Below are 19,797 nucleotides of genomic sequence, written 5' to 3' on the forward strand. Positions count from 1 at the left end.
TGGAGAAAACTGTTTTTAGTGACTGTACTTACCTCACCAGCATGTTTATTGGGCCTGCTTAATGTCATGTGAAAAGTAGCTATAAACTTCTCTAGTATTTTTTATTATTATTTTTTTCTTTTATGGGGGAGTATGGGGATTTAGGTGTCTTGGGCCCATTCCCCGTGTAAGGAGGATCCTGCATCTTAACAGCTATTAAAAAGTTATAAAAAAGGGTTGCCCAATTGGGTATTTTTCCTGGGGGGGGGGCTGTTCTAGCATCTTACACTATTTTTTATAGGTTGCTGATGGGAAGAAAAAAATTTTAAAAAAATTGATGAGATAATTTACCATAATTATAAAAAATATATACATTTTAATTAGTAAACATGCTACAGCAAACAAATGAATAACACCTAATTATTAATATCATCAATTTTTTATACAAAAAAAAAAATAAAACTGGAAGAAAATGACCACAACATAAAATAATTGCAAGGATGTAGGCATTTCATACTGAATTTATTAGGTGCATTTAAATTGGTGTATACATCCTTACACAGATAATATATGTCATGGAACAACATTCAGAGATATAATTGTTATAAGGAAAGTGAATACAAATAGGTCACATCCACATTTCCTGGAAAAAAAAAAAAAAGCTGCAATCGTGTGCCAAGTGTTAATTTATTATCAAATGAATAACGAATTTTTGAAACTAAAGAAAGCTTATATTTTCGATATTCTATAATGTTTAGCTTGTGTTTTTTGCATTTTCCTAAAGAGAATTATATTATAGTTCGTTATAATACAAGTTTTGTGCTCCAGTTTGTCCTTGGCCCATATTATTTCGGAAAAGCAGAGGTTTGAGAAGTGCATTCACCCGATAATTGATATGCATATAGTGATACCAACTCGGGTTTTTTTTTTTTTTTTTTGCTTCCGATAGGCTTCTTCAGCTCAGTAAAAGCCAAGGAATTGGTTATACTGGTAGTATGAAAAAAAAAAAATATATATATATATGGACATTTTTGGCAGTATGTCTCCATGTTAGCCTAGTCAAACTCATCTGGTCTTCTTCCGCATAATTCGAACAGGAAATTCGCTTCAGGAATAAGAACTGGATTGTTGGATGTTAAAGTACAGTACTGTTATTAAAGAATATGGTTAAGGTATCTGTCAATGGAGGGCGCTGTTGAATGGGAAGCTGGCGCGTGCTACGCTGAGAATAAATGGCGTCCAAAATCGGCTTGGAAGCGAAAGGGGGTTTTGAGTGCGGTGAAGACGATAGGGTCTTTGTGCCTCTTTGAGGCACGGATTTGTATATATTTTGGGTGGAAGTTGCACAGGTAATAATTCTATACTGATTTTTAATATATATCATGTATACTAAAAAAATAAATTTATGAATTAATGAATGCGATATTTTAAATACCACTGCTAAGCCTAACTTGTAAACCAGTTTTTCCTTTCCCGTTTGTCCCTTTGATGAAGAGAGGCTTCTGCGGTGGTGATTGAGAAGCGTCATATTTATCTTTGATTATTTATTATAAGTCATAAAATAATGATTGTGAAAAGTTAGCTGCAAATAATGTGTGTGTGAGAGAGCCTAAAATGTTGGTTCCGTATGAACAGTTGATCGTAGGCCAAACAGCAAATTGGGTTAAGAATCCAGTTGCAAAGCGCCGCGTAGGTCGCAACCTTGTAACTGTCCCAGCGATCTCGCATTTGTTTGAACTGCACTAGCGTATATACAAATGAAAATAAGAAATAATGGCAGTTTAGCAGTGAATGAAAACTAACAAATGACAGTTATTTACTTCTGATGTAACTTGGCTGAATTTTTGTGATTTTATGGGAAATCTGGCCCAATCCGGTCAAGTACGTGGCCTTATGGGTTGTCAGAAAAGACTAGGAATCGTTGTTATGGATTTGGAGTTTGCTATCATGATGAGTATGATATAAAGTGTAAGCAATAAAAGGAGCCTTGCAATAAGAACGATCATACGTTTCATTGGATACGTGCTTACAACAGGTGCTGCTGATGTCTCGGACTACAACGCGTGGTGTTTTGAATTATGTACACGTTAAAGTGACTAGTACAGAGAGGACGAAATATGTTTACTAGAATTCTGTGTTACAAGATCAGATGATAAAACGATACCAGAATAGTGATAATGCTATTTTTTATTTTGTGCATGGAGGAGAAGATAGGATCTGTATGATGTTCTGTTTCCCACACTGTGTGAGAGGTCGACTAACCCATTGGCATATGCTTAGAGAATTTTGTTTATTTTTTTAAGGTGCTTTTAAAGTTAAAAGAATATATATTTTTTCCCTTGGGTTTTCTGTTGAAGTCGAGAATTCCAAATGACTGACTGACTGATGTGCAGACAAAAAGAAATCTTTTCAGAAGGGCATACATTGAAAGTGACTGATTGCTTAAGTCTGCATAATTACTTATGATGATCTATTAAGATTTTTAACAAAGATTAATTTTGATTTTCATTTCCTGCTATTTAGTGCAATGATTTTATAGATTATTCTTAGCTTACTTGATTGTCCATGTGTTGTATTTTGATACAGTATAATTTCTTAATTGGCAAATCAACCAGATGTATTTTAGAAGTGATTGATGGCTAAAAAGTAATGTATACTCCATTGTGAAATATGAAAATTCATATTTCATTCATTAATCATCTTCTGACTATTAATATAACTAAAATATGTAAATACACTGGTTTCTAAATTAATGAAAGAAAACTGTAAATTAAGAGACAGAAAATAATTTATGCTGCTGAGCCTTATTACCATGCTTTAACATGGCAATCAAGCAAAATGCTATAAATTTGTGTATTCGTATTTTTTGAGAGGGGAAAAATTGCATTTTCTTCCATTATTTTTCTCTGTTTTTTGAACATATGCAAATTTTCTGGTAAAATGTAAAAGCAGTAATAGATAGGAAATGTATTCATATGATGAACTAGTATACATATTGGTATAAATCACAAGCCACTATTTTTCTTGATTAAATGAACATTCAAGTTTTATTTTATTTGCTTACTTGATTTAATATAGTGAGTGTATTTTCCAAGTTCTCGGAAATTTTTTTTTTTTTTTTTTTTTTTTTAAATACTGTAAGTAACAAACATGGAGCTGGAGAGCTGTTATATTCTCCACATTTACTCTTAACTAGTATTGCAGTACGAGAAATACAATTTAAACTTTAAATACCAGTTAAGTGCCCCGTGGTTTGTTCTTGTTTACTGATATTCCATTCCACATGAGTGCCAGGCTTACTTGGCCATTTATTTTAATCCAGCACCTTTTTACTTTAACAGTAATTTTTCTGTTTTCATTACAACACTAAACTGACCAAATAACTTAAACAACTTGGTATTCGGGTATTTCAGCTTCTGGAGAATAGGCACCTGCAGGGTGATCTGGTTGAGATGTTTAAGGCCTTGAATGTGGATGGCAATTTAAATTAAATGAGGAAGGATGGTTGCAGGATGGATGTGTGAAAGTTTGCCTTCAGCCAGCAGGTGGTTGATTGTTGGAACATGCTTCCGTTTTTTTTTTTTTTTTTTTTTTTTTTTTTACATACAAGAATTCTCCACTTCACGTGTAATAACAGCAGTCTGTAAAAGCACAGAAGTAGGAATCCCACAAAGTAGTTCTCTCTCAGCTCTGCTATTCGCTGCAATATTCATTTCACTTATGGATCAAGTTCCAGCGTTCTTGTTGTATGATGATGATATTGTGTGTTACTTGCCATGCAAATGCCAGGTTGTTGATCCACAAGAATGATAAACCTTCTCAGAAACTTTAAACAACTACCTTAATACTTTCTGCCAATATGCCAAATTTTTTGGTCTTTCAGTTAATCCCCAGAAGTCAAGCTATCTCATCTTTTCTCCAAGTCACATGACATCCGCTGATGCCTTACTTCTGGAATTAGCAGGAAAGGTTCTGACTCCCACAGACAGTGTCAAGTTCCTACGTGTAATCCTAGATGTGAATCTCACTTTTAAACAACAAATCCAAGCCCAGCATGCCAAAGCCTTGTGAGCCTTCTGGGGAATAAAAGTAGATTTATGCTGAACTCCCAATAAACAAATAATCAGTAAATACCTCAGTGTATTTCAGTAGCATGATCTCCTATGCTGTGGAAGTTTGGTTGGCCGCACCTCCCACAGGCCTCAAACTGTGGGGTCTAGAATTCTGGGTGCTGAAGTGGGCCAACAGGTGGTATCGCCAGAGCTACACGACATCCAAATCTCTACTATGCTCCAACCTGCAATACTGTATATTTCCACAGAGCCCACATGTGGAAAATAAAGGCATTCCTTCATCTGCGTTCATCTAAGCATGATCATATGAACATCTGGAACCTGGTTGGTTGGCATTTGCCAAGAAGACACTTTTGCAGTACCCCCCCCCCTTTGTGCTCAAGACTTTCAATAGACACTTCCCAAATGTGACTTTGGACACTCTCAACATCAACTTGGACCTATGGTCAATTGGCAAGTCATATCGAGATGACACCTTGGGCTATCTTATTGTATGTAAAGGACAGGTTTGCAAGTGCCGGTCCTAGTATGCCGATGTCATTTTATATTATGGTTAATTTGCAGTCCTGTTTTTTATTAAGATTAATTCCCTGTTCAGACATTTTGTCTTTAATGGTTAATTTGTAGCTGAACTTTGTATTTTTGTGATTGGTCACTTGTATAGTGAATGTTTCGTAAGATTCCTCTGGTTATCTGTACAGGGAATCAAAAATGTATACCAGTTAATTTATTAAAGAATTTTATTATTATCTGTTGTGGAAGTGGATGGTTTGAATAGATTCAAGGAAGAACTAGACAAGTTCTTTGAGGGTATGGATGGAAGAACTGTGTAGGTTTTTTTTTTTTTTTGGCTGATGCTAAATTAGTTTGCTTTCCTGCATCATTTGTCACTACTCCTACTACTATTATCTACCAGCAGTGTGGTGTTCTGTAAAATGTACAAAAAATAAGAAACACTTTGTTTCTCAACATATGCATTCAAGCACAAAGCAGCTGTAACTCAGAAGACTGGTGATAGTAAAATTTGCTATCTCTCCATAGAACATATAGGAAGACTTGCTACGAAAAATATTTTAGAAAAATACACGCAGGAACATTTTCCGAATGAATGTATATTAAGAAAAAAATTGAGCATTTGTTATGCTTATATTTTCATATAGCTAGAGGTAAGAATATTTATTCCCATTGGTCAGACAACTAATATTATTGGAAGAGATAATATTGATAATGTAACCATTGGAACCCTGTGGGGAAGGGGGCAGAGATAAAAGCGATCAAAAACGTATTTACTGGTCTGAGTTATTTGATAGAGTCGAGGCAGAACTTGACAAACATTTGGAGTGAGGGGATGGATGAAATAAGGGTGTTTTTTTTTGGCTGATGCTATATAAACTTGCTTTCTTGCATCATGTGCCCTTGCTAATGCTAATTTGAAAGGCAAGCAGATCAACTGTTAAATTCATTTTACAAATGCTCTTTTTATGTTTTTGACAAGCTGGAATTGAGTGTGATTAACATCTTGCTGTTTCTGACTGGAAACTCCTTATGTTACAGGTAGTCATCTATAAAAGACAGTTTTGAAATGCTATATCTTGGCATCATTAGATACCAATATGTGGGAGCTTATTATTCAAGTAGAAATATATTCAATACAAAGGGTACTAGGAAAGTTTTGCAATACAGCTTTGTTTATTTAATTTTTTCAAAGTAATTTCCTCTACATTCAATACACCTCTCCATCCTCCGAAACCAATCTTTAAACCAGTTCTGCCAAGTTTCACTAGGGAGTAAAGCACACTCGTTGTCCCAAGCCCGTAGAAGGTCCTCATCACTGGAAAACCGCCTCCCTTTTAGCTTCATTTTCACATGCGGGAACAGTGCAAAGTCGCAGCGAGCAAGGTCTGGACTGTAGGGAGGGTGCTCGAGAAGTTTCAGTCCTGTTGTGGTCAAATATTCGGTGCAGGCTTTAGCGCGGTGAGCTGCAGCATTATCGTGATGGAGGTACCAGGTGTCCATTCTTGACTTTGGCCGCAGGTTCTTCATAGATCCAATGACTTTAGGCAGGCATTGTTCAGTATACCACTTAGCTGTGACTGTCTTCTGCGTGTCCAAAACGACACATTCCACAATTCCACTCGATTTGAAAAATACAGCTATCATTTTCTTCTTTACAGATCGGGATTTTCTGACAATTACGGGTGTGTCGTCATCATCAAAGACCCAAACTTTGTTTTGAGCCTTGGTCGGCAGATCGTAATAGTACAGCCAAGTCTCGTCACCTGTCACGATGTTGTTCACATACCGAGATTGTCCCTTATCAAACTTTTTTAACATCTCCCGGCACCAAGTCACACGTCGTGTCATCTGCTCTTCAGTCAGTTGATGCGGCACCCAGAGAGAACAAAGTTTCTTCACGTGCAAATGATCTTGCAGAATCGAACGAATTGCTGGTGCATTTAGGCCCAAAGTATCCTCTATCTGTTGGTAGGTCACTCACCTGTTTTCGTCAAGCATTTTCCTCACAGCAGTAACGTTTTCCTCCGTAACTGACGTTCGTGGCCTCTCAGAATTCTCCAGAGTGAAATTTCCCCTTTGGAATTCTCTATACCACCTGAATATCATTGTACGATGTGGACAATCATCATCTAGTGCAAGAGTCATTTCTTCTAAGCACTGGTCTATGGTTAAACCACGCACGAAATTATACCGCAAAACTGTCCTTATCTCATTTCGTGACCACGATGCCATCGCAAGCACTTTACACTCTCACTACTAATGAATAACTGAGCCCATCGACTTGACGCGGCGGCTACTATGCACGTATGAACATGTCTCAACATGCAGCAACAAGCAGCTTCCTGTGATTCATTGTTGCGTCATATTGCAAAACTTTCCTAGTACCCTTTGTATGTGATTTCTGTACATCCAAGCTCATTTCTAATGTCAACTGAAGTTTACCATAACTGAAGCCAGTGTTCCTTCAGGGATGCCCTCCACATATTTTCTCTCAATTCTTCAGTAGTATGTGGCTTATTCCTGTAAATATTATCTTAACCCCCACAGGAAAAAGGCATGAGGATTCGGATGTGGGGAGCATAATGGCCAAGACCATCCACTCCAATGACTGTTAGTAATTCTGGATATATTCCCATGTGCAAAGCACAAGATACTGCACATAGTATACTGGAGACTACCATCCTTGTGTGGAAAGGGGGTTAAGGTTTTCAACCGGGGTGCCACGTAATTTGGGTTTAAGTTTTTTTTTTTTTTTTTTTTTTTTTTTGTGTAAACCCCAAACACGAGAGGTATTAGAACCTATAATACTTAGTACAGTGCTTGGGTTGGAGGTGGAGAAGACGAAAGAAGATATTTGTTGACATTAGATTTGAACTTCTGCAGACTAATTTTCAGGAAATACATATGAAGGAAGGTTGTTCCAGGAAACGGCAGTTGAATGAATAAACGAGGAAGATGAAAAGTTGGTTTGGTGAGTTTGAAGTTGGACAGTAAATGGATGTTGGCTGGTGGCTGCATGTGTTCGGACTGTTTTTGAAAGAGAGCAGGATTATAGAAGCCAATTCAGAAGAACAGTGCCCATGGAAGTATCTGTAGAAGAGGCATGCAGCAGAAACAATACATCTATGAGACAGGCGAGTGGAAAGACTCTGTTAGAGATGAATCGTTAATTAACCTAACTGCCCTCTTCTGAATGGAATCAAGAAGTCTGAGAGAGGTTTTGGGGGCACCACCCCAGATGTGGGAACAATATTCCATGGTAGGGCAGATTTGCGATTTATACAGAGTGAGCAGCTGTTTGGAAGAAAAGTAACGCAGAGAGCGAAAGAGAAAACCAAGTTTTTTAGATGCAGAGGAAGCAATATTTGTAATGTGCTTGTGACAAGAGACATTAGAAGTCAGGGTAATCCCCAAAAGAGATATATATCATTTTGCTTAGAAATTGGAGTGTCACCAAAGATAAGCATAGGAGCAGGAGAATCCTTTTTCAGTTTAAAATAAAAGGTTATCAGTTTAAAATAAGGCCATAAATGTCTTTTCTGGGGTTTTAGGGCCTATATGAAATTATAATTTTATGTTTAATTAATATAACAAAGATATGCATAATAAAAAGTGAATTAAACTGTTAAACAGACAGGTTCTGTTGTAAAAGAACTTAATACAAAGACTAACTGCAAAGAATACTTGATATTTATCAGTTGTCATATTACATTTTTTATATATACAAGGGGAAGTCAATAAGTATTTAGCCTCACCTAGAAATATTTGAGTTAGGGATTTGAAACTTAGATGACAGTTTCATCCTTCTCTATGTAGCCACCTTCTAGAGCTATACTTTTCCCATCTGTGGATAAGCTCTTTCAGACCTTTTGAATAGAACTTAAGGCTGAAATCGGCAGCCTTTTAATGGTTTCTTCGTTTTAGGGAAGAGGAAGTTTGGAGAATAAGGTGGATGCTGCATATTTTTCAAAAGTACACCTGATTACAAAGCCTGCTGTGAAAGAAGCCTTGTGAGCAGGAGCATTACCAGCTTGAAGGTGGACCCCTTTGGATAGCTTCCCGTGTTTCTTCAACCTGATGGCCTTGCTTAACTTTCCCAGGAGATTTCTGTTCCCCAGATATCTTGCCTTTTGGGGAAGTGATCTGTAAGAACAATACCTTTTTTTAGAGGTTCAGAAGACTGACAACATGACCTATATAGGCAGACCTTTGGTTTTGGGGGAGCTGACGAAGGTAAATGTTTTGACTGTTTGCTCATCTGGTTTATTTCTGTGTCATAGCAATGTACCCAGCATTCATCAATTATCACAGTTCAGTGAAAAAAAAAATCACCATTCTCTTTACAAAGCTCCAATAATTGTGCAGAACAGATTTCCTGTAGGCTTACCTTTGAGGAGTGCCAACAACCTTGGAACTCATCAGACTGCCACCTTAGACACGTGCAGGAACTTGTGAATTATTGTGCAAACAGGTTCACTTGATTTGCTATAAAATTTACAGTCTTGCATCTGTCTTCAAGGACTAGCTGTTCCACTTTATCCACAATGGCAGGATCTGTGGCTGAGATGGGTCTTCCTTCTCTTTGGTCATTGTGCACATTGCATTGCCTATACCCAACTGTCTTTTCCAATTTTTTACAGTCATCATATGATTGATGGGCAGTCCTCATACATCTTTCATCTCATGGATTTGTTTTTGTAGTGAAATTTTATAGCAGATTGGACCTCAACCTTCTCTAACATATCCCCTCTCACCATATTCTTGCTCTAGTAAAACAAGTATATATTAGCTCAAGTGTGTGTGTGTGTCCAAATACCTTGAATATTTCTAGGTGAGGATAAATAATTCTGACTGTCCCACATAACGTGCAGTTTGCTCTCTCTCCCCCCATTCCTGTTGTCAGTCAAACTTGAAATATGAGAGGTAATTATTTAATTTGCAGACTGGTGCAAGATCTTATCTTAATTGTCATCATCTGAATCTTCTGTGGATTTCTCCTTCTTTAAATACTCTCCCTTGAACTTTACACACACACACACACACACACACACACTTTTGCCACCATCGTACCCACACATTGTGCTTCTTGCAAGCCATTTTTCTGAAGACTGAAAAAGACTGCTTCCATTATGGTTCTGCGAGCATCATTGTGTTGGACACAAAATGCTTGCCTTTCAGAGCTTTCTTCAGATGTGGAAACAGGAAGAAATCACATGGGACTAAGTGCAGTGAATGGGGGGGGTGGCAGCACCTATGGCAGCGATCACTGCCTGCACAATATTAGCCATATGGGGCCTGGCATTGTCTTGACAGAGAAACTACGTCTTGCCGGAAAGTTTGGTCACGCCAGAAAGTTCGGTCAAACTGGAATATGGCTGTCCTACCAAGACACCCATTATTACCATATGCTTCATTCATCTCTTTAACTATTTCCGATGCATTTAAGCCCCATCCAACGCAATAACGAATCGCATATTGCTGTTCAATCTGTGTCTGATGTGATATTTGCTTCCAAACGATCATCAGTTACATGCAGCTAAGAAAAACTTCACGCAACACTAGTTCTACAAGTACTGGCATGCACACACAGTCTGCTCAGTAACAATCAGGGAGAGTGCATGTAACAGCAGTTATGGAAAGTTCACATGGTAAACAAAATCTTGCACCAGTCTGCGAATTAAATTATCACCCCTCATGCATTCCATTTTGACAGGAGGAACTTGTATGCATACCATGGCCAAACTAATTAGATGCATCGTTAGTAGTACCTGACATGCTAAAGCAGATATTGCAGGACACTGACTTTCCAAAATACACACAAGTTATAGGCTTACAAAGTTTTGAAGGTACTTTTTACTTGCTGTATATATTCATAGTTAATAAATATGTTCATTTCACGACTGCAGTTAAATCTTTTATTAACAAAATACAATGTTAATTTGAAGTTTATTAAATTGCTTCTTTTCTCACATTATTACACAGTCTTTTATTTGAATAGTTTCTAAAGAAATTGTATTCTAAAATATATTTAAATAAACTGATTATTATTTGCATCAGCATGTTATAAAAAATACTAGGGATAAGAATATTCTAGACCTGATTCTTTTCCATGAACCAGATGATATCATAAGACTTGAGATGCATGAACCATTAGCAGGAAGTGATCATATAGTCTGTAGTGGAAGATGAAAGAGTCAACTGTTAAAAGTAAAAAAAAAGGATGAGGTTTAATTTCAAGAAAAGGGACTATTGATAGACCAAGATGCTATATGGAATTATGTGACCAAGAATAGTCACAGAAGCTATTAATGCATGTGTATGCATGCACGCGCACACACACACACTGAGTAATTACTGAATTATGACTACCTACCTAATACCATGCTAACAACTATTCACATGGATAATAGCTGATATTCATCTAGGCACTGACTCCGCTATATGTCTGTCAGGATCTGCAGCCATGCTGCCTGTAAGGCCTTCCACAATATTCCAATACTGTGTAAGGCCTTCCACAGTACTGGAATAGATGACAGTTGCGTGTTCATACACCTCACTTCCCATTCCAAAACATCCCACAGGTGATTAATTGGATTGAGATCAGGCAAATTTGGAGGCTAATCAAGATGAGCAATATCTTCACTGTGCTCCTCAAACTGCTTGTGCACAGTGCAGGTCAGATCAGATGATACAATGCATTATCATCTTGGAAGGTCCCATTTCTGCCTGAAAAAAAAAAAAAAAAAAAAAAAGCAACATGTCAGGGTGCACATGGTTTCCTAACAGCTGCTGGTAGACCTTACCAGTGAAACATTTGTCCATATGCACCAGTGGTCCTAGTTTTTTCCAGTAAAATGTGCTCCATATTAAGCAACCATCACCACCTGCCTAGATAGTGAGTACCGCGCATGATCAGTCCATGGACTTGTAACCATGGCACCTGCCATACATGGGGGTATGGTGAAAGCAACACCATACGTGTTGCACCAAGTATTTGGACTCATCTGACCAGCACAATCATTTCCAGTGTCCAACCAACGTGTTATTAAAGATCATCAGTGAGGAAAGGGTGTCTCTTGAGTGTGTGGTGTATCATAATGTGGGATATTGTTCTTGCATTCTCATTATTGTATTGTGCTGTCAACTGTTGCACAGTGATGTGCTGTAGAGCCCATACAATGTGCTGCACCCTTTGCTCACCACAAATATACACCTTGTGTAAACCTTTACAGTTCTGTCAGAAGGAGGTGGTTCTATACCATTCTTTGTACACCTCAACCACAGTGGTCTATGAGCAACTGACAGGGCATGCCATTTCTGATATGGAAGCACCCAACACACTAGCCACAAATGTGCCCTTTTGAAACTCTGATATTTTTACTATATTCCTTTGACTTGCATGACCAGATGCAAATTATCACTACTCTAGCATAAGCTGTTTGGTTTTTTGTACTGTGCAATATGGTCACTGAGTGTATAAACCATTAAGAAAATATAGCATGAGGAGGATGCTTGTAACCATGGCACCTGCCATAGTGGGAATAAAAGATTATTTATGGATGAATACAGAGCTGGCCATTCAAATACAGCAGAAAAAGATGGCACAGGACAGTTGCAGAGCAATGAAAACTACTGAAGCCTTTGACAGCTACTTGTAACAGTACTATAGAAAAGGTTAGGTTATCAAAAAGAATGGGGACAAGGAGTTTTTCATGTGTGGGGTAAAATCTCAGATAACACCAGATGTTGCTGATGAATGGAACAGCTACTTGCATCATTATTTACAGAAGATAGATCCTTCAGTATTGGGATAGTGTGCAAATGAGGATGATCCCTATGAAATTAGAAATACTGAAATTACAGATTGTTCATTAGACAGGCTTGAATGTTTAACAAGCAGGTAAGACTCCTGGAGTTAATGGCCCATGATTTTGAAGGAGGCAGCAAGAGGGTGTATTGAACTATTTAGGTTAATTATGAGGGAATCAGTGGACTTGAGAGAAATTCCTCTAGATTGGCAGAGTTCCATTATAATGCCAATACATAAGCAGTTCTAAGAATTAATTAACTACAGACTGGTCTAGTCTCACTTCTAGTCTGGTAGGGAGAATCATGGAGGCAGTGATAGTGAATACAGGTACATTTTAGACAGAAGTGGAATTCTGAAAGCTTGACAATATCCTTGTTAGAGGAAAATCAGGTTTTAATCTGTTTAATTATTTTGGCACAATTACTCATGAGTTGGATGTAGGAAACAGTTTCAACATCCATTTTATTTGGATTTTAGCAAAGCACTTGACTTGTCTCTCAAGAGGTTACTGTATGACCTAGAACATGTTGAAATCATAGGTATGATTCTAAGCTATGGATCACAGGGTAGTAGGACAGGAAGCAGAGTTGTGATTAATGGTTACTCTTCACATTGGTCTAATATTAGAAGTGGAATCCTCAAAGGTTTATCTTTGAGGATTCCTCTAAGAATGATTTATCTGAGCTTCTACTTGTGATTTTTCACAAATGGCATTAACCGAAGGTTAGAGTGAATGATGTCAGAATTTGCAGATGGGGATGATTGGAGAGTAGCTAATGACTGGTACCAAAGAGTGCGCTCCTTCAAGATAACCAGGATAGGCTTTGAGGATGACCAGAAAAGTGGCAACCATGTTTTAAAGCAGCAAAAAGCCAAGTCATGCACTTGAGGAATAGCAACCAGTAGTCTGGGCCCCAAGAACTAATGAAGATAGATATTGAACCTTACTTTTGAAGCCCTTTCATATCGTGCCTCTAATCTAATCTCTCACTATCCCGATCTATACAACCTGTATCTCTTTTGTTTGAGTCCTGGGCAGAAGCTTTCTTCAACAATAAAACAGACTTGGTTGCAGGGCTTCTAAAAAAACTGGGTATAGCAATTAAATTGTCCTGCTGTTATTGTATTGAATCATTATTCACAAACGATGATGATTAGATACAATAATTTAGATCCATTACTAAATTTGCAATTTTCCATAATCATGACTTCTTTCTATAGTAAAACCCATACAAGCAGTAGCCACTGTCTCAAAAAGTTGTACCTTAGTTTTTTCTGTCTCTGACACCTTGCTCTTGCAAGGTGTCAGATTTTTCAATTAATTGAAAAATTTTTCAATTTTTAATCCCACCCGAAACCTGACTCACCTTTGACATTCTAAACAATGGGCTTGAGCATCTATTATTCACTATTATCAGATTGGATAACTTGGTGAGAAGGTGGAGTGGTTATTATGAGGGCTGTTCAATAAAGAATGATCATAATTTTTTTTTGCAACATACCTTTTTTATTAATCATTCGTATTTTGATGATCCTTTTCAAAGTAGTCCCCATTTGACGAAATGCACTTCTCCCACGTTTCTGCCATTCTTCAAAAACAAGGTGGAAGCAATTTTTCTTCTCTCAAGATTACAGAAACAGTTGTTACAGTTTCTGTAGCGACAGCAGTGGTTGGAGCTTGAGGACTGCGATTTTTGTGATTGAATAGTGTCCATCTTTAAACATTCTAAACCACCTGCGAGCTGTGCTATATGCAAGCATAGATTCACCATAAGCCTCTTAACATTTCATATGCTTCAGCTGATGGTAGAAAAATTCTGAGAGTAGCATACTGTTCCTTGTATGTCACATTCACATTGTTACATAAGTGAAACTGAATGTGCATAAACTTGACCAACCACCAAAGTCACATGTGCACGAGTCAATTGCACATTTTATATGATGCAGATTGGTTTGGTCTTAAATTCTGCAGCTCAGCTAGAAACAGCAAGCGGTACTTTTGTTCGTGAAAAATTATGATCATTCTTTATTGAACAGCCCTCATATTTTTAAACACTGTCTATCCATAAAAGACAAAGATCAAATTTTGGAAATATGGGGAACTTCAATGCTAAGGTTGGAAAGAGACAAAACAGTGCAGAAAGGGGAACTATAGGAAATTTTGGAATCGGTGAAAGACTTGTGGAATTGGCAGAATCTCGAGGAATGTCAGTAATGAATCCTTTTTTTTCCAAAAAAAGGGTGAACAGAAAGTGGACATGGAAGAGCCCAAATGGATTAACAATAATGAAATTGACTCCATCCTCACTAACAGAAGACATATCGTGAATGATGTTACTGTCCTGAACAAGGTAAATATTGGAAGTGATCACAGAATGGTAAGATGCACACTTAATATAGATGTAAGAAAAGAAAGGAAAAAAAACTGACTTGAGTAAATAATACAAAGGTCTTTGAGATAACAGAAGAGGAGAAAAAGCAGTATGTACTGGAACTTAAGAATAAGTTTGAGCTTCTGCAGACTGCTCAGGACCAAAATATCAATGAGGAATACAACTTTCTAAAAGAGTGATAAAGCCTAAGAAACCTATAGGTAAAAAGAAATCCAAAGAAGAAAAAATTAGTCAAGAAACACTTGTCATGATGAACCGAAGACAACAAATGAAGAACAAAAAAAACACTGACAAGGAGAAAATTTAGTATACTGAGTTATGCAAAGACATTAGAAAGAGACTCAGAAAGGACATGAGAAAATTTGACAGAAAAGTAGAACAAGCATTAAGGGAAAACAAAGGATTTAAATCAGCAGCCATGAGCAGTAATAAAGAAAGACAAGTGATACTGAAGCTGAAGAATAGCGATTGTGTACTTATAAATAGAAGAGGAGGCATAATTCAAATAGCAGACGACTACTATAGAGTTATACAAGGAGCGATGGAATAATGCCAGCAGTGGGGAAGATGGATCGCAAATTAGTAACACATACAACATACCTGATATCCTTCCTGATGAGGTAGAACATGCGTTGAAGAAAATGAATTAGAAAGCTCCAGGGGAAGATGAAGTTACTGTACAGTTGTTAAAATTGGGAGGAAGAGACATGGCACAAAAACTGGCAAGACTCTTCACAAAATGTATTAGAAAAGGTGTGACGCCTAAGGAGTGGAATAATGCAATCATAGTTTTGCTGCATGAGAAAGGAGATTAATCATAAATTGGAAATTATAGACCAATTAGCTTGTTATCCCACATCTACAAGGGTCATTACAACAGATTAGAAAGAATATTTGATGAGAATCAACTGAAAGAGCAATCTAGCTTTAGGACAGGATTCTCAACTATGGATCACCTTCACGTAATGTCACAGCTAATGGAGAAAGCAAATGAATATAAAACACCATTATGCCTGGCATTTGTGGATTGTGAAAAGGCATTTGACTCCATACAGCATAAGGCAATGTTTTGGGCACTGGAAAGACAAGGCATAGAAAAGTAGAACAAGCATTAATATATTATGATTTTGAAGAAAATATGTGAGAATGCTACCTCCTTTATTAGACTAGACAAAGACAGTAGTAAATTTAAAATTGAGAAAGGAGTTTGACAAGGAGACACAATATCTTCAAAGTTGTTTACTACTGCCCTTTAGGAAGCTTTCAGAAGATTAGACTGGTCGCAGAAAGTTGCTTGAGCGAGTGCAGAGAAGGGAAACAAGATTGGTGAGTGGATCGAAGGGGGCCTCTTACCAAGAAAGGCTTAAGTTCTGTGAATTGCAGCATCTAGAGATTAGGCGACTGCGAGGTGATCTGATTGAGGTTTATAAGGCCTTGAATGGGTTGAGCTGGTTTAATTCTGATGGTATTTTTTTTCTCTTGTTCAGATTACAAACCTGATGGGCCATATTGACAGCTTCAATAAATTCAAGGAAGAACTGGACAACAAACTTTTTGGAGGGAATGGATGTGAGAAATGTTGTTGTTTTTTTGATTGATGGTACATAAGCTTGCTTTCTTGCATCATGCCTCTACTACTAGTCTTCAAGCTCTCAGACATGCCCACAAAACACTGAGTTGGCACCTAGCGCATACAAAGACATCCTCCTTGACTAGATCATATCCTGTTCTAGAAAGATCCATAAACATTTCACAAGTTGCACTTTTTTTTTTTTTTAAGCAGTCAGATATGAAGTTTGCAGCATCTGGAGACTAGGCACCTGTGAGGTGAACTGATTGAGTTGTATATGGCCTTGAATGTATTGAGCAAGCTCAATGCTGATGGGATTCTACATCTTGCTCAGACTACTCACCTGAGGGGACATGAATCCAAATTGAGGAAAGACAGTTGTAGAATAGATTGTGTTGTGTGGAAATTTGCCTTTTAGCCAGCAGGTGGTTGATTGCTGGAACAAACTTCCATCTGCCATTGTTGAAGCTGATAGCTTATATAAATTCAAGGAAGAACTGGACAAACGTTAAGACTAAATAGATGGGTGAAATGGGAAGGGGTTGTTTTTTTTTTTGGCCATTGCTATATAACATGTGGACATATTTTTGTAAAGGGCAGCTCCTAGAACGTCGGCTCAACTCCACATCTCTTTGAAGAACAGTATCACTGCAACTGGGCCAGATATGTGAGTAATGTAGGTTTGTGTGTTCTGTTGTCTGGCTGCTTGGCTACCCAGAAGCATTAGTCACCTGAAGAGATTATTCTGGGTACTCACCCACATCAAGGGAAGGTGGGTCCAGTCCCAATTGTGCTCGAATTGTCTCAAATTCGAGACTCTGACCCACCTGACGTTGCCAAAAGGTGGTCCAGATTCCTTCGGGGTCCACTCCAGAGGATAAAATAAGAAAGAAGAAAAAAATAAAAAAGTTCCCATGGAGTATTTAAAAAGGGGGGGAGAACAAAAAAAGAAAAGGGGGAAAAAAGAAACAGAAGAAAAAGAGTTCTCTTGTGGTGCATTTATTTAAAAAAAAAAAAAAAAAAAAAAAAAGCGGGGTTAGTTGGAGTTAGTTTACTGATGGTTTGCAATCAAGGACTTCCATCGGGCAAAGATATCTGCAGCAAAAGCTTGAGGTCCTGATAAGTTGATGGACCTGGTCTGGGGAGAAATCGGGGATCTTGTTCTTGAGACAGTCTCTGTATTCTTGATACTGGACACATTCAGATATTAAGTGGTGCCAATTTTCGCTTTATCCATAGAAGCAAAAGTTGAAGTTTTTCATTGTGATCCATGTGCAGTTATAAGGAACGAGGATTCAAGACAGAGAAAACCAGACGCTACTCTTTTTGGACATCTGAAAGGTCACATCTGGGAGAAAACTTCAGGTCACCACTCTCTTGGCTGAGGTTTCCCATCTGGTCTGCCACACATTAATAAGCTCATTTAAGAACTGCACTTTCTCTCTTTTAAAGGCACCTCTGTGGGCAGGAGCAGCAGTGGCGTAGCACACACTTCTTGATTAGACAGGGATTCGAGCCAGTGACCACCAAATATGGAGGATGCGGAAAGGTCAGGGAATGACCATGCATATTCCCAGAGCAATATGGCCTTAGTTGCTAATGCTCCTAAAAACCAAATAACAAAAAAAAACTCTTAAAATCTGTGTTTAAGGAAAGTTCTATGTTAAGGATAAAGGCAGAAATGCCTTTCCTGAATTGGTAGCAAAGGCCTCTATAGATTTTGTATGTCTAGTGGAAGCATGCCTGCCATTACTTATATTACAGCTATGGAGACTGTACAGCAGACCTGATAGGTTGCCAAAATCATTCCTCTATATAAGCTTGCTCTCTTGCATCATATGCCTATGCTAACCTGACTGGTCACAAAAAATGCGACCTGGAACTGACTTCATCTGCAGCTTCTGCCAGAGGCAAATTATCTTACAATCATACTTTCTGCAGCTGCCATTCAAATAGCTACAATCATCATGGCTACAAACAGTCATCCAGTAAATCCACATCTTGCCAATGTGTGTAATCCAGAAACTCCATTCAACATCCGGAAAGTTAACCCCCCCCCACTTATAAGACATCCTGATTTACTGACCCACTTTATTTCTTTGTATAGTTGATTGTTATACTCATCACAGTCATTAGATCTATAACCCACTCTTACTCCTGGTGCCTCTGTAGCCAGGTGGGCAGGAGCAGCAGTGCGTAGCACACGCTTCTTGATTAGACTGGGGTTCGAGCAAATACAGAGGATGCAGAAAGGTCAGGGAATGACCACTGCATATCCCCGGAGCAATATGGCTTTAATTGCTAATGCTCCTAAAAACCAAATAACAAACAACAACACAAACTCTTACTTCTAGATTGAAATTCATCAAACAGCCATTCCGTGATGTTACAGATTAGTTGGCAGGTGTGCAGACCATTCTCATTCTGGTTTCAATAAAGCTGCCATTTCCAAATGGTATTTTTCTGGAGGTTTCTGCTGATATAGGTATTGGCATAAGGGATAGTGATACCATTTTGGATGGCCCACCAAATTGTTATTCCTTAAACCAGTATTCATGTGGATCCATTTGTATTATCAGTATTTTTATTATCTCTGAAAACCTATATAAATCAGTGCCAGCCCCGTATTCTTCAAAAAATTTTAGTGATTACTTTAATGATAATCTGACTGAATTTGTAATTTCCGATTCATCTGACATTTCTAATTTGAAACAAATTCAGACTTGCATAGTATAGTGGTCCTGATCGATTTACTCTGGAAATATGCATATATTGCTCTTGGTTCTCAGATACTTGATCTTATCAAAGCCTTTTCAAACCCTTCCTTTAACATTTTGATCTTTAAATTTAAACAACTTAAATTCTTTAAATCTGGTTGGCATGTCTGTTAACATACCCATATATCATCAGTATGTGTGGAGAGTACTACTTCCTATCCTTTTTAATTAAACTGGGTGCCCCTCAGAGTTCTGTTTTGGGTCCACTGGTTTAGAATTTTTTTATGATATTGCCCTAGAGTGGAGGGTTCCTTGGTTCACACTTATTACTTAAGCTAATGACAATTTTCTCCCCTATATCTTACCTTGTCTGATTGTATAGGTCCACAGTTGGCTTGCAAATGTGTTCAGTTGGGTGAGCTCTAATGTACTTGATCCTAACTTTAATGAGTAGTGTATAGTTTCTTATCATGGTTGTCAGGATCATTCTCTTAACATTAGTTATCTTTTGATAATGAAATGTAAGGAATCCTGTTAATAGAAACTTCTTTAAATTAGACAGGATATTCTTTCATGAGCTGTATATGGTCATCACTTACCTCTGACTTGCTGCTCAGTGACTGTTTACTTAGGCTTACAAAACTGGTCAAAATCTTAATACCGGTATTTCAGTATTTTGAATTTATGATACTGGTATTCCAAAAACAAATGTTTTTCTCAATAAATTATGACAATTAGG

At 37.7% G+C, this 19,797-nt stretch overlaps 1 protein-coding gene across 1 annotated transcript in view; it reads left to right on the forward strand.

Moving 5' to 3' along the window:
* The first annotated feature begins 1,187 nt into the window (after window positions 1–1,187).
* The window catches only part of NC2beta (negative cofactor 2beta), a 58,900-nt gene continuing 40,290 nt past the window's right edge, over window positions 1,188–19,797 (forward strand). The window contains exon 1 of the mRNA XM_090370438.1: window positions 1,188–1,328. The gene's annotated coding sequence lies outside the window, so the exon portion shown is untranslated. The remainder of the gene's footprint in view (window positions 1,329–19,797) is intronic.

The sequence above is a fragment of the Mastigoproctus giganteus genome, chromosome 3 (assembly GCF_048544385.1).
Source record: "Mastigoproctus giganteus isolate SK-2022 chromosome 3, ASM4854438v1, whole genome shotgun sequence".
Taxonomy (NCBI): Eukaryota; Metazoa; Arthropoda; class Arachnida; order Uropygi; family Thelyphonidae; genus Mastigoproctus; species Mastigoproctus giganteus.